General features: G+C 36.2%; 1 protein-coding gene across 1 annotated transcript in view; it reads left to right on the top strand.

The window, feature by feature from the left end:
• The window catches only part of LOC138710891 (chromatin complexes subunit BAP18), a 28,259-nt gene extending 15,914 nt beyond the window's left edge, over positions 1-12,345 (top strand). Inside the window, exon 5 of the mRNA XM_069842076.1 lies at positions 1,044-12,345. The gene's annotated coding sequence lies outside the window, so the exon portion shown is untranslated. The remainder of the gene's footprint in view (positions 1-1,043) is intronic.
• The last annotated feature ends 2,477 nt before the right edge of the window (positions 12,346-14,822 follow it).

Below are 14,822 nucleotides of genomic sequence, written 5' to 3' on the forward strand. Positions count from 1 at the left end.
TCACTTGCAAATCTAATCTTTCAGGTAAAGCTTCCTGTAAAGCGGATTTGAATAATTTCAAGGGAAAAATTGTTCTGGGGCCGGGTATCGATCCCGAGACCACTGGTTGAACGTACCAGCACTGCCAACTGAGCTACCCGGGAACTCCACCTGACACCGTCTCAACTTTTCCCTTTATATCCACACAACTCGCGTGGGCTGACGAAATGCCAAAGATCCACATCGAGCGCACACAATCTCTGTGTGACTTGGAATTGTGGTTTTCTGTTAATGTACACAGTGACGTATATATTATGCAAATCTAATCTTTCAGGTAAAGCTTCCTGTAAAGCAGATTTGAATAATTTCAAGGGAAAAATTGTTTCGGGGCCGGGTATCGATCCCGGGACCACTGGTTGAACATACCAGCGCTCTGCCAACTGAGCTACCCGGGAACTCCACCCGACACCGTCTCAACTTTTCCCTTTATATCCACACAACTCGCATGGGCTGACGAAACGCCAGAGACCCACATCGAGCGCACTTGTATAGTGCAATCAAAGAACTCTAATATTCAAAATAAGGGTCATATCAGAAGCAGAATTCTACAGGTTTTATTACCGAAGTAGTAAATGTGTACATTAGGCAGACATTTTGCAGCATAACGTTAAAGTTTTCTTCCAGCTTTGTGTGTTAAGTTACCATAGCTTATCACTAACATATTCGCTGGTAATATAATTTAAATATTTAATTTCTTAAGGTAAGTGGTTCACTGGGTTTTCCACTGTAGATTAGTGACTGCTTTTACATTGTATCTGGATTGAGTCCTGATGTGGAATACTTAATATTCATCTCCAAATGCTATACATTTTCAAACAGATGTCAAAAGCTTTTTTTTTATGCAATTTACGTTAATACTAATTGCTTTATATTCCCTGAGTTATACGTATAATAAGAAAATATGTGCAATTTATATTACACTGTTAATTGGATATCTTGCATTGAAGTTTGGAATTTTATTGACCAGATGCTGGAAAACATATTTACTTTTTTTCCAATTGCAGGAACTTTGTTATGATCATTGACCCATGCATCTCCGCTGAAGAGTAATGCACAGAAGCTGAAGGTTACTTCATCCTCTTTGATGTTCTCTGCAGTGCAGCTCATGAAGATGGATCTGTGTGATGCCAGGGACTATTATTATTGTTATTACAACTAATACTGTTACTACTGATATGATTTACTGAGACTAATTATCATCATCGTCAGCAACAGCAAAAACAACGAAAAGAGTATGATAACGAGAAATGGGAGTCCCATAGAAACCTGCCCCCAATACTGTCTTTATTCCCCACAAATTTCAGTTACCATATTTACTCGCATAAGAACCTTCTTTTTTCCGACTTTCAGTGCCATAAAATTGAGGAGAGTCCTATATGCGCATATCTAGAGAAATTAGTAGGTTATTAAAATGTAATAAAATCGATAAACATATAACATCCTTGAAAATTTATTGCAACACACATAATTTATTGTCAACAGTAATCTCACGAGAGGTTATGATTTATCTAGAGAAAATGAAAACTCGAGTTGGATTTAATTGACTATTACATGATTAGAAGAAATAAAGTACTCTAATACAGTAAAATATTAATTGACTTACTACAATTTTCTATCACTAATGTTAGCTTCACCAAAATGTTTGAATGGAGCCGTCATTTTCAGTTGACTATCTATGCCATACCTGCACAAACAGCGCTCAATGAGCGCACGTGCTCCTTCGGAGCGGGAGAGCCATGTTTTCCGCTCGCCAAAATGGAGAGGAAGATACGTCAGAATTACATAGACTTGCTATAGGTAGAGGGAAACGACCACTCAGTTATCTAGTAGAGTGCAGTGTGTAGACCTATTCTCAGTAACTGTTCCACGTTGCTTACCTACTGCTACAGTACAGTTAAAAGACGGAACATAACATTTAACATTTAATGATTTACAGCTCGAATTTATTTATCTTCAATGTGACCTAAGGGCTAAAGATCGTTTGAATAATACTACTAGCCTGGTTGAGTTTTACAAGACTAAACATTAGCAATAATATCCACGACTACACAGGGTGGCTGTGAAAATGATTGCTATGTTTGGCTCAACATTTATATTTGTGAGCAACTGTTTTCTATAATCAACTTTAATAAAGGTAGACATCGAACATCTGTAACTGATGTTTCATTACGATCAGTAGGCTACTGTTCCTTTCAGCTGCCAACAGCATAAAACCTCGTTTTGATGTACTGATAAATAAAAATATAACAAAATGATATTGTACATTTAAGTAGCTATCTGCATAGAATTGGAATATATCAGTCCCCTAACTGCCCATTGTGCAACTCAAACCAAGAAATGGATTCGGAACACCTCAAAATCTGTGCTTCAGTGGCTGGCCATGATAATATCTTTGAAAAATATTGGAGTGCAAGAGGTCAAATGACTTTTTTGTCAAACGCCTGGCATTAGAAAACAACAACACAACATTTAAGTAGCTATAGAATTTCTATTATTTCTGTAAAATAAATATGTCTTTATTAATCAATAATAGTACAAGATAGTTTTGCAAGCACTGAGCGGGAATTCATTTCATAAACACTCGTAATAGTACTTCCTTTTGTGTATATTTTGTACGAGATCCACCCCTTCTTCCAGTCCACCCTTATACAGAGCACAGCTAATACCTGTATTCTGCTCATGAGCTGTGAGCCGGCTCGGAGAGCGCAAACCTTGTGCAGGCCTGATCTATGCGGTAAACAAATGACGATTGCAAAGTATGTTTTATAGTACTGTGAAGAATTTGCAGTTTGAAATGTTGGCAAATAAAGAAACAAATGCTAGGGAAGTGATAAAATTGTAGCGATAAACAGCCATGATTGGTTGAAACATGTCCTTTTGTACTTTTTTATTGGTCAAAAGTAGTATGGGTAGTAAAAGTGTAATAGTCATAGTAAAAAAAAAATAATAATTATAAACCATAACTGGATAGAGTATATATGCACTAAAAACTGCCAAAATATGTATGCAACTATGCATTAAAAATTTAAAAATAAGCTGACTATGGAATACTTTAAAAAAATTCTGATATGTCAAATAATTTAAGTGTTCCCTGATATAACAACTTAACGTATGTTACATCATTTTTCCATTTCCAGCATATATTGAATCCTTAATAAACAATAATACATCTCTGTCCTAACAAAATATTATTTCCCTCCAACAAACAGCACTCTCTAGAAATATTTGAATGTCATTCTGTGCAATGCTGTTTAACGAATCTAATATGTTTGGTGCTCTTTATCTAAAATTCAAGATTTTGTACTTAACTTCATGTTCAAGAGAATACCTCTGTGTTAATGCACTTGCTTTTGCCTTAGTTTAAATGGCAAATTGTAAGGTTTTATCCAGGTTTTGTTTTGAGAAGGAACACCATTTTTCAGTTAATACAAGCCTGTATGCTGAAAATTAATGTTCAAGATGTAACTGGGACAAACTTTAAAAGAGGAACTCGTGTAAGGTCCCCAGTACCTAGCCCAGAGTTCATTTGCTTCTTCAATACAGATGCCCCTTTCTGTAAATGATTTAGGTCACTATTTTTCTGTCACTCTGTTATTCATTTTTGAGAGAATTTCTCCAGAAGTGCTCCTTTCTTTAGGAACCTCGAACTGGAATACGTCTTAATGGTGATTTATACATTGACGGGCACAACACAGTGAATGCTCAGTGTGCCGGGAACTGCCATAAAGCCTATAAATCTTGAATAATTTAAGTAATGGGCTTGCTTCATTTTCATGTTCTTCATTAGAAGTGAAGGAGAAAACATGCGATTTTGTCCTCTTGTACAGTTCTGTGGTATATGTTATCATGGTTCCCCACAGACTTGCAGGTGCAACTAGTCGTTCTATTGTGCCTACTACACCATCATATGGACCTTTACTATGGTTCATTATGAAGAAATGTCATTGGCGGACACTTCGAAATCTTGTTCGTAATACAGTAGATTGGCAAAATTTTTGTTTTAAAATTATCCTGCTGCTCTGTTACTGAAGTAATATATTTTTCAAATTTCAGACTGTGTTTGTTTTAGGTGTGATATAAGTTTGTTTGAAAATGATGAACTCTTGAGGTGTCCACTGATTCAATATGAAAAACTTATCAGATTACCAGGAAACAACTGGCATTCATACAGTCCTCTCTGTAGATTGAAAACTCAAAAAAGTTTCATATCCATTGTTCAAGAATTAAAACAGAAAATCAATATCCCGAATTTAAAAGAAAACTTACAAATTAAACCAAACCCTTTAACTCTATTAAATGTAAAATATAATCTAAATTTATCAGAAGAAATACTGAAATCAGAAGTAAATACTGAAATACTGAAACAATTGTCTTTAGAGACAATTAATATTAGGTACAAGTACCCTCCACAAAACTGGCTTCATTTATACATTGTAATAAGTGAATGTCTCAGGAATCTTCTATGCCACATCAATAAATTTAGGAATGCAGTTATATTGTCAGACTCCAAAGCAGCTATTCTATCAATCGTCTCTAAACACACACCTTCATCTCAAACAGCAGAAATAACTAAAATTCTCTCTCAATTAATATCACTCAATAAAAGAATTGTATTCCAATGGATACCATCCCATTGTGGAATCCTGGAAAACGAGAATGCGGATGTTTTAGCAAAGAAGGGTGGCACTGCTACTTACAGACCTGTTACTAAATCTACGTATTATTCTGTGAAGAGATTTATTAAATCTACATACTTAGACTTCAACAAACAAAATTTGATAACACAATCCCAAGGGAAATAATGGAACTCTCTGCATCAAAATTCACAGTTAATTCCCGATTTACCACGAAAATCGTCCATAGCTGCATTTAGATTGGCAACAGACCATGATTGTTTGGCTAAACACCTGCATAGAATTGGAATATATCAGTCCCCTAACTGCCCATTGTGCAACTCAAACCAAGAAATGGATTCGGAACACCTCAAAATCTGTGCTTCATTGGCTGGTCATGATAATATCTTTGAAAAATATTGGAGTGCAAGAGGTCAAATGACTTTATTGTCAAACGCCTGGCATTAGAAAACAACAACAACACAACTCTTGAGGTGTCGTGAACTAAAGATTCGAAAATAATTACAAACAAATATGCTTTAAATCTTCATCAGCAAAATTTCTGTAATAAATAAATGGATGTATGGTTGCTTGTGAATTGCTTCAGTGATAGCCCTGTATGGCGTACTGAATTATAAAGATGTAATTTTCGGTTTATTAAGTGTGGAGAATTTATATCTCCTGAGTTTAATACATCCAAAGGATTGAGACAAGGATGTGGGATGTCCCCATCTTTATTTAAGATCTATTTGGACACAGCTGTAGCACATTGGAATGATTCGTGTCGAAATGTGGGAATAAGAGTGGAAGATCGATTTATTCATTCATTACTCTTCGCTGATGATCAGGCAATCATTGCACAAGATCGAGATGATATTAAATTTATGATTAAAAAACCAATTGACTGTTATAACTCGGCAAGCCTTGTAATAAATTTCACAAAGACAGAATATCTAGTAAATGGTGGGGATGGCAGGAATTTGAAATTCTCTAATGGCATAGTGAAATCAGTAGATGAGTTTAAATATTTGGGATTGGTTCTCCACCAATCTGGTACATGCTTTAAAGCTGGAAAATCGTGTCATGCAAGCAAGAAATGCTATAAAGCAACTTAATTGTGTGCTTTGGAATAGGGATGTTAGAATGGAGCCAAAGAAAATGATACTTGATGTAATTGTAGAGAGTATCTTGGCGTATGGAGGAGAGAGCTGGACTCTTACAGAAAGACAAAAAGACCATGTTAGATCTGTAGAAATGGATGGACTAAGAAGGAGTTTATGCATATCTCGTCTCCAGAGGGTAAGAAATGAGAAATGAGTCTTCGATCTTGTGATCTTTTCCACAGATATCTCATGCTTTTTAGCAGAGTATTAAAAAACATTACAGCCTCTTGTTATCTCTTTTCCTAAACTGCAAACTATGACGTTGTACAGAGGCAGAGCTTTAATAAAACGGCTGATACTGAATGTTATCTCAGGTCGGCATATTGCAACGCAAAGGTGACAAGATTATCTTTCTCTTGCCCTGCTTCTCTGCTCTAATAAGTCGCTGCTAAAAGTGGCTATCAATAGATCAATTTACTGACAGAGTCGTTGCCTATAGGAAAAGTGGAACATACAAGAAGATGTGATCGACCGTTTGGAATGTCGAAGACTTCAATCTATTGGACATGTTCAGAGGATGGCCTAAAAAGTTTTGAATTGGTCACCCCCAAGGAGTAGAAGAAAAGGACGACCTAGACTTACATGGAGAGGAGGAGTTGCTGAGGCCATGGAAACTAGAGGATTGGAAAATGGATCTTGGGATGACCGACAACAGTGGAAAAGTGGAATAAAAGGCAACCGCTGAAAGTTGCCTCTTAAATAATTTTATAGGGGCTTACTTACTTACTGGCTTTTAAGAAACCCGGAGGTTAATTGCCGCCCTCACATAAGCCCGCCATTGGTCCCTATCCTGAGCAAAATTAATCCATTCTCTATCATCATATCCCACCTCCCTCAAATCCATTTTAATATTATCTTCCCATCTACGTCTCGGCCTCCCAACTAACACACTATATGCATTTCTGGATTTGCCTATACGTGCTACATGCCCTGCCCATCTCAAACGTTGTGGTCGTGCCAGAGAATCAGTCCCATTCCGAGGCTTATTTGAAGATTCGTAACAAGCTGTTTTTTACGGTGAAGGGTTGTTAGCCCTTCGCCCAACCCCCAAGCTGGAGGACCACCCCTCATCGGCTGTCCGCGACTGCTTATTCAATATATTCACAGCTATCCTCCATATCTGGAGGCCGTCTCCTCGATCCGCAACCTGAGGACGCGCCATGCCATGGTGATAGGGACCCACAATACATGGTTTATAGGGGCTTTGGTATAAAATTGTGCACTTCGTATTTTTTTTAGCCATATCATGAAGTTAATGGAGAAGTGTTATTGTGCAAGAATTTCTATTTCTCATAAAGAGACTGCAACAGATCAAAATATTTCTGTATGGCTACACGATGAAATCTCATAGCTCGTGCACTTGACATCTTTTCAGGATTTCTTAATAAGATGTTCTTCTGTCTCTTAAGAAAACCATAAAGCCAGGCCTTGTCAAATGAGTCTTCGATCCTGTGATATTTTCCGCAGATATCTCATGCTTTTTAGCAGAGTATTAAAAAGCATTACAGCCTTTTGTTATCTCTCTTTCCCTTAACTGGAAACTGTGACGTTGTACAGAGGCAGAGATTTAATAAAAGATCTGTACAGCCTATGGAGCAGTTATGTTTTCAAACGGGTGGTACTGAATGTTATCTCAGGTCGGCATATTGCAATGCAAAGGTGACAAGATTATCTTCCTCTTGCTCTGCTTCTCCACTCTAATAAGTCGCTGCTAAACGTGGCTATAAATAGATCAATTTATTGACAGAGTGGTTGCCTAGAGTGCGCCATAGGAGGCTGTTCTATGCTACATCTGTGATGAGATGGAGATTTGCTGGGGTGCCATAGGGGAACTGGAGCTCGCAGAGAACACCCGTGTGTTACCTGGACCATGCCTAACACATTAGGAGGAATGCCGATCGAACCTGGGTCCACAGAATTGTCATGAACTACATTATTTAAACAGCAATATTCCTCAAACATGAATTATTAATTAGATAGTATTTTTCAATAGCTATAATCACATGTACACTTAGCGGCAAAAAGAATGGGCCGGCCGACAATTTCTAAGTTCCAGAGACATACATTGCACATGCTCGTCTCGTCAACGCTGTAGTTCACTAGGTAATACATAATCAAACCATTTAAATTTGCTGTATTTTGTTTAAGAGGCTAAAATATGTAATAAAATCGAATGGCGGGTTGATTATAGATACATCAGGGCCCTTGAAGAGTGAAATAGTAATAAAATTGATAAATACAAAATAAACCGGAGCGAATATGAACAGGAAAACCATGTGCAGTATTATGCCGAAGCGATATAAACAGTTACAGTAGCGTAAGTTGTTACGGCGTTGGTATATTGATCAGGTTAGTAGTAGTAGCTCAAGGTTCGAATCTCCCCAAATCTTCTTTTTTTTTTATTACAAACTTGCCATCATATGTGTCTCGCAAAGCTATAATTATGTGGCGATATCTCTTAGAATATGCCCAAACTCTAATAAATAATAAACCTCTCTCTCTCTTTCAAGCAATACTGCTGTCTGTTAATATAACGTTCTGTCTCGTCATTATGCTTGAAGATGGCACAGAAACAATAACTCATTGCCCTGATTCGCATAGGTTATTCTGCGTATGCTACTCTCCGACATGACTTTGATTGGAGAAATGTCATTTTCTCCAACCAGGTAATTGTCTCCAGTAACATTCTGTGTATGCTACTCTCCGACAGGACTTTGATTGGAGAAATGTCATTTTCTCCGATGAGGTAATTGTCTCCAATAGCAATGATAGTACTGCCCTAGTTTATTGTATGAATCACCACTGATATGCTTCACGTGAGGGTCGCGTGTTGAGGGTGGATGTCATACGATGGGGCAGGACTTCTGGAATGCATCCACGGTCTGTTTACGGCAGAAGTCTATGAACACATTTTGGCAAATGTAATGATCCCTTCCGCCCGAAAACGATATCCAGAAGGAATACTTTCCTTCCAGCAGGATAATCATCCGATAGGCTACACACCGCCAACCAGATTCAAAGATGGTTTACGAGGAGGCGTGATGTCGACCCAGTCGACTGGCCTCCAGATTCACCAGATATGAATCCGTTTCAAAATTTGTGGGCTGCAGTCAAAAGGATCCTACGCTCTAATTGGGCAGAACAACCACCCATTCGGATACCTGAGGAATTGTGGGACAGAGTTCTAGATGCGTGGGAGAAGATGGCCAAGAATTTAGACCTGTTCCGTAATTTTGTGGACTCCATGCCGCACAGAATGAGGGCAGATGTTGACGCAGGTGGTTTGTGGACGAGATACTAGTCCCCACCACAGCCTTGTTTTGTTAATATATTAACAAATTGTTTGTTTTTGTTAATTTAATTATTTATTTGTGTTTGATATGCGTCCGTTTTTTTAGGATGTGAAACAAGTATTTTTGTTTATACAGACCAGGTCTCACCTACTAATAGCCCACAGGTGATGGCCAATAATATTTTTAAAAGGCAGGCATAAGGAAGTTTGTTAACAAATGCCATTTGACATTTAAACTAATAAATTAAGTAAAAGTTAAAAAAAAATAATAATTTCACCGTACCAGAAGGCGAACTCACAACCTCTGGCACGGATGTCAGACTTCTTACCACTGGGCCACACACTGCTCATAAGGTTTATTACATTATAGACGGATGACTTTCAATGAAGAGACACCACAGCAATGCCTTGCAGTGGGTTACGTTTACACGAGTGAACCTCGCGATAGAACTTAGCATTTCTATCGACCAAGAGTCGGCCCATTCTTTTTGCCGCTAAGTGTACCTCAATAATTTGTTTAACTTCACTCAACATCTACATGTAAATTAAAAATTTCTCCCTCCGAAACATGAATTAGCTGTTAGCTCCAGTTGTGCCATTTTTTTTAATTTAAGTGCTTTCCATTATTTATGTAATGTCATTTTTACCACTTTCTCCCACCAGACCATAAAATGTAAAATTATTTATAAGAATGTCGGCTATTGGGTACATGTCAGCCACTGGTGCCTTTATCATCCTGCCTACAGAGTAACAGTAATATTTCGTCCAATATACAAGGCAATATATTATATAATTATTTTTTAATCTTGAAAATTAGGGGGCAATTGTATATGGTGGGATCTTATTTGTGAGAAAATACAGTATATTCTCTGGAATTTGACCATCACTCTTACATGGAAAGCTAATGATCTAGTCATTTTATTAACCCAGGAAAGGTTGCTATATGCAGTGTTCTTTGAGTGGTCATATGTCCGGAATTTTGCTGAGGCTAGCACCGCCTCGAATTTTTCCTAAAATATTAAGTTGAAGTGACAACATGTGTTTTCTTAAGACTTGTAGTTTTCTGGTTTTCTTTTGATGTATCACAATACAATAGTTTCTTTGAAATGAATGTCTATATACTGTACCTGCTTTAATACTTGTCGACCCTATTATGTTCAACTAGCATTTGTACTGCAAAATACATGTTTTTGTTATACTAAGACATTCGAAAAGTAATGCAACATAGTTACTGTTTCACACTAAATTTATTTAGCTTACTTTTGACATTACATACTTCAAATGTAGTCTCCTGCCATATCAACAATACATTTCCAAATTCTTGGAAGACGGCAGACTTCATTTGCAGCAGCATTTCTGGATATCTCTCACTGATCAATCTAAAGCTCTTCGGATGTCAACTCTTGATTGGTAACAAATGCCTTGCTTCCACTCAACTTGCAATAGTTCATATGGTAGGACTTCTCTCCCACGGGATTCTTGTAATGCCCTAAAGCACTGAGTTGCATGTCTTTCTCTTGCAACTTGGATTTTTAAGAAGCACCTTTTTTTGAGGTATTTGGCTTGCTCATAGGTGCTCAAGGGACTATACCAGCTTTTTTCGAAGAATTTCGACGGCAGTTTGCTCTGCCAACATTTCTGAGGGAAGACATTGTGATAATTGTGTAAAAAAATCCTGTCAAATCCTAATTAATCACATGGTGCCACAGAGAGAGAGAGAGAGAGAGAGAAATAACTCGTCCGGCCTTAATTAAGGATGACCACGAGGATCCGGAAATTAATAGCAAATATAATTAATTAAATATGAATATTGTTATAAAAATAAAATGTAATAATTAAGCACCATTGATTATCAATTATAAAATAAAATCTTAGAAGATGACTATAAAATTATACTTATAAATAAAAGATTTTATTTAAAATTAGCATATCCTTAATAAAGGCCTTCTGAGTGGTATAAATGAAATTATATAATCTGCAGGGAATCTTTAAGAATTTGCGAGATGATTTTTTGAATTTCAAAAGATGATATTGATAATTGTTTTAAAAAATTATATGTAAATTTTGGTAAAGAACTCCGAGCACCAAAAAATAAACCTGTCACTGACCAATTGAAGAGAGGGATGTTATACTTGGCACTAAGGTAGGGAATACAAGGTTCATAAATGGCCCTCTTTTCCTGAGCAACCTGGTTTAGATCTCTCTCCATGCATATAGCAATTGTAATTTTTCGTGCCCTTTTCTTTGTTTCCTTTTTTTAAATTTAATATCTATGTTTACATAATATGTATAGGCGTATTAATTTTTTTGAGAATATACTGAGTCCGTAAGGGCTACCCTCAATGGGGGGGGGGGTGTTTTTGTAATAAAATAAGGCTGAATTGTTTATTGCAAATAAGAAGCAGTCACTGTATTTACAAAAATGGCTACTTCGAGACTTTTAATATTGGAAATTTATGAAACAATCGCTGCTCTATGACGTAGTACAAGATTTCAATGATCACCACTAGATGCACTGATTTACAGCATTGTTGCCATTACTTATCGAATGCCGTAGTATTTTAGAAAAGGGTAAATTGACTGGAAAAATACTTGCATGCAAGGAAAGGTTTATGAACTTTAAAAGGGAATTAATATAGCCGAATAGGATTAGAATTCCATTGATTTTACAAAGAGGAAACCGTAATAATTTCATCATAACTTAGCTATTGGTGTGACAATATTTTCTCTAGAGAGTACTGTGTATTGTTCAAAGAAAATTCTTCTTGCAGGTAATAACCAACTCTTATAGTCATGCAGAGAGAGAGACAAACTTGCAATCCTTTCCATTTTGGTGTGATTATCATTGTAATTTGATACTGAGCAAAATGCTGATACTGGTCTAGCAACCAATGTTGGGTTAATTGTGAATCTTTGTTGGAGAATATAATGTATAATAAAGAAGGTAATACTGACGAATTTTATTATAATGACTTCATGTTAAATGTACGTTTGTATTTTATAAAATAGAAAATTAACCAATCCCAAAACACAATTTATTCGTTGTGTCTTTTTGAGTGTACAAGTTCTCTTTCAGGCTTCTGATTTGTATGTAGCAGAAGTCTCTAAATACTATTATGAAATGCAATTTAAGTTAAAACGAAGAGAGTATGTTTATATTTTAAAGATAAAGCCAGATGTTTTGTCATTGGTATATATTGTAGAACTGCAAAAATACATTACATTTTATATGTTTTAAGATGTTTTCAGAACTCGTGAATTCTGTGTACAAGAAAGTGAATATTGTAACCTTCCATTAATCCTTAATACATAGTAATTTCTATGTCCATTAATGTTTTTGGAATTCTAGACTATATTGGGGTTTACATTAATTTCAACATAACCTTAATTGCAAATGGATACCGACTATTTTGTCTCTTCTCTTGTAGATGGGGGGTTGAAGCTGAATGGTTAGTCCAGCATTTTTCAACCTTTTTGAACATGTGACACACTAAAGGTGTAATTTAAAATCTCGTGGGTCACTCATAATTTAAACCATTGGTTCTCAACCAGGTTGAAATTTTGAGGATTTTAGAAGAGAATGTGGACTATAAAACACACATAAATGAGATAAAATATTTTCAATTTTATATGCATTATTATTCAGTCAACATAGGGGAGGAATTAGAGTGTGATGAATGGTGTAAGGGCTCAGGAAGGAAAAAAAAATGTTGAGAAGCACCTAAATAAAATAGGCTACACATTATTCACAAATAGAACTAACATGCTTTTCTTGTGTTTTATTTGAAGTTTATGATAGAAAGTGAAATTTAATGACAGAAAATATCACAATACAATATTAGTGTAATAATTTTGGTATTAGGCATGTTTTCTTAATTTACTTGGGAAATATGAAAAATGCATTATTACATGTTTTGCCGAGGTATTTAATGTACAATTCCCCCCCCCCCCCTCCCCCCCGGTAAAGTCAAGTGAAATACGACACAGTATCTTTTAAGGTTGGTACAATATTCTACACTTTTATTTTTCCAATGTTTGCTATGACATCTTTCATTACTTTCAGTTTCTCGTGACACACCTGTGAATCATTCGCATACTGGTTGAAAATATCTGGGTTAGTCAATAGCCAATAATGTCAATATGTGAAGCAATATTGTAATAATTTGGAATTCGTGCTTCAGTGTTAAAGTGTCTAATTGTTTCGGTAATTTGACTTACGGTGATTTGCCAGAGAGTAGTAGTAGTAATAATAATAATAATAATAATAATAATAATAATAATGTTTATTGCCAAAAAAATATATAATGCAAAAAAAATTGTAAATTAAAAAAATTCGAGCACTCCCCTGAAAGAGTGTGTTCTCAAGTTCAGGGGAGGATTTGATACATAATAAATTTACATGCATAAATTACAATAAAATAGCATGTAAAAATTGATAATTACATACATTTTTAAATTTCAAACTGTTAAAAGGTAAATAGATATGGGTATTTCTTTATTAATTTGATATAAATTCTAGGGCCGGTATTATTAGACCTACTATGGTTGAAAGCAGTACTTCGGTTCAAACAAATGTATTGTATCCATGCCTTTGGTTTTGTGTTTGTGAGTATATGATCTGAAAATGTATCTTTGTTTCTTGTTCTTATCCATTACAGATTTTCGTGCTGTTGAATTTCACTAGTAGAGATAGAAAAAAATTGTTCATTTTCTAGAACTGTTCCATCTGTTCTGGTTCCTCTGAAATACCAGTTTCCAAACATTAGTTTCGAAATAACATTTTGACAAATTAACTGTGAGCTGGAAATTTGATGTTACAGATGAAACCTAAGTTACCGGCATTTTTACCGAGCTTTGTTTCTGTGTGACACTTTCTTTCCTTTAAGCCTAGCAAAGGACACAATGCATAGATTTGCCTTAGCAGCTGTTGCACTAAGCTGATGACAGTCCATCGCTATGGAATAATGGTTAGCATGCCTGACCGTGAAACAAGAGGGTCCGGGCTCAAATCCTGGTTGGGACAAGTTATCTGGTTGAGGGTTTTTCCAAGGTTCTCTCTCTCAACCAATCGAAGCAAAATTGCTGGGTAACTTTCGGCATTGGAACTCAGACTCATTTTGTCTTCATTAATTTCAATTTCATCTATCATCTTTCAGTAGTTATAGGTCGACCGAAGATGCAGCATAAGTAGTACCATATTTGCTTACAGATGGCCTCTGTCTGAGAGCTGCATAAGTCCCAGGGGGCTAGAGAGGCTTTCATAGTGAATTGCATCGGTCCTGGGTGCTGTGTAGCTGAATTGACAGATTGCACCAAGTAGTGAATCACGATGCCTAGAGTAATGCGATCTTCAGGTCAGTGTAGGATGCAGCAGGATGTAGTACTGTGACTTGCATAGATTAAGAATGTCTGATGATCACTTTTATGGTACAAGTATATTCTAAGCATTGAATGTTTTAGTAATGAAAAGGAATAAGAACATTAAGAAGAGGAATTGTATTTGAAATATTCCATTCAAAATATAAACTTAAAATATTCCATTGAAAATGTAAACTATGTAACAGTTTACTGCTGTGGAGTAAAATGAGCAGACCCAGGTTCAAATACTGGTCAGAACAACTGGTTGAAGCTTTTTTCTAGGTTTACCCTCAACCAATTGAATACTCCCACCAGAATAAGGGTAGAGTGAAACCTCTCCTAACGGACACCTCCAAG

The sequence above is a fragment of the Periplaneta americana genome, chromosome 12 (genome assembly GCF_040183065.1).
Source record: "Periplaneta americana isolate PAMFEO1 chromosome 12, P.americana_PAMFEO1_priV1, whole genome shotgun sequence".
Lineage (NCBI taxonomy): Eukaryota > Metazoa > Arthropoda > Insecta > Blattodea > Blattidae > Periplaneta > Periplaneta americana.